Here is a 1,892-nt window from a genome sequence, read left to right as displayed (position 1 = left end):
GAAAACACAGGGATGTACTGCCTGAAGAACTGCTTCTCATGGGCTGAATTATCATCATCATCTTCCCAGGTTATCCAGGGAGGACATCTATATACTAATTGGAAGTAGAGCTGGCAGGGCGGGGAACAGGCGATGTCTTCCGTTATACATCTACAATTCGGGGTGAACAATGAACAATTGCACACCTACGAATACGAGATATATTTAGAAGGCAAACTCAGATGTCTGAAGAAATCATTCTGCATCATCGCAGCGGCAGGTGTGATACAGTGGGAGACTAGGCTACAGACTTCTGTTACCGTGCGGTAAACAGAAAGATGATAGCAAGTCTATTGAGATATCTCTGTCTGAAAATTCTCGCAATGTCCAAGGCGATGCAGTAGAGATGGTCATTAACGTATGCGAGAATTCCAGACAACAAGAGACTTAAGTCTGTGATTGCCGGGCAGAGATTTGGTTCAGTAGTCAATCATTATAGCGGAGAGAGACATAATTCGACCATGCTATCTCGGAGAGCCAGCTGGTACTGGGATGCGGCAGGCAGCCCAATACACCGCTAGCTCTCGCTCACTCGTCATCCTGAGTTGCCAGGTTATCCATTCCAAGAAGGAATACGTTCGGCTAGAATCCTCGAGCGCAAAAAAAATACGCTCGAGCATTTGCATTTAATCGAAATGGATTTCGGTGAATGCAAACGCTGAGGTGCTGTTGTTGTAACAATACCATAAGTATCTCAAAATCGAAACTGGTAACTCCTGGGAGGTTTGCAGGGCAGTCCCGAGTTGCAGTTCAATTAAGAAGATACTATTCGTCTCGGTCACAACCTGTAGCATTAACTAGGGTATGTGCCTACACCTCGGACAATTCAACTGATAACAGAAGCATGTCGCGAGGGAAATATATGCAGTATATTTGTAGGTTCCTGTACATAAACCTCCATCCTAAATTCTCTTCCATTCGAGGAACAAGAATAAGGACTGGAAGCCGACACCCTTCATTCTCTAATGAAGAGAGTGAAGGAGAAGTTTTCCCTGAAGAAAGACTTCTATGGTGATAACAGGATACTGAAGACGATAGTTAAAGCCAAACTGGATGTTCCCACCCGTTCTTCTCTATCCCGGGGTTGGCCGCCTACTGAGGCGACGGACCGTCAGGTCCATCCAGGCTGAGCCCTTCCTGAGATATTCTTCCTTCAGCAGCAGTGCTTTTCTTGAACACTAGAAATTCCAGGAATTCGAGCACTCAGCGAGATACCCGATTACCGTAGTAACAATTATCTGGGATTCTCATCTCGCCCACTCTGGACCGTGGTTTCGCCCAAGTGTTTGCAGATCGTAGAAGACCAGAACACTCGGAGAGTGCTAGAAATTCCAAAGAACTCTAAGCACTCCCCCACCGAATTCGTCAGACGATCATCGGGTGGTGGTCCTCCCGATTCCCGTAGAAATCGAGGATGGGGCAAGATCCTTCCTCAACGACGGGGACTTACATCTGGTAGGACCCGAAGGTCCCCCCAGGAACGCAGTCCCCAACGTGGAATCCTACGGAGAACGCTCTGCAGGATCCCTCCTCTTCCCTTCGCAGCCATAGGGAGAGAGGGAATGGGGGAGGAAGATTGGATACTCGCTCGCCTTCCCAGCGGAACTAGCAGTCGGAGAACCGAGTACGAGAAGCCATCACCGTGCAGTGATGGCCGCTCAGAGTCTTGGAAAACGTTACTGTCTAGAGAAAAAGTTTTCCCCAAGGAGGGTTACGAACTCGTACTGTAGACTAAACTTCTGCCGCCACCGTGACAGTCGTCTGGGTGGGGCTGAGCGAGCACCTGACAGGAGAGCCAATACCATCCTACGACGCGTCCCAGTCCTTGTCGAGGTCGAAACCTCTCAAGAGGA

The sequence above is a fragment of the Macrobrachium nipponense genome, chromosome 15, assembly GCF_015104395.2.
Source record: "Macrobrachium nipponense isolate FS-2020 chromosome 15, ASM1510439v2, whole genome shotgun sequence".
Lineage (NCBI taxonomy): Eukaryota > Metazoa > Arthropoda > Malacostraca > Decapoda > Palaemonidae > Macrobrachium > Macrobrachium nipponense.
The sequence above is the reverse complement of the archived record's forward strand: the minus strand, read 5'-3'. Positions refer to the sequence as shown.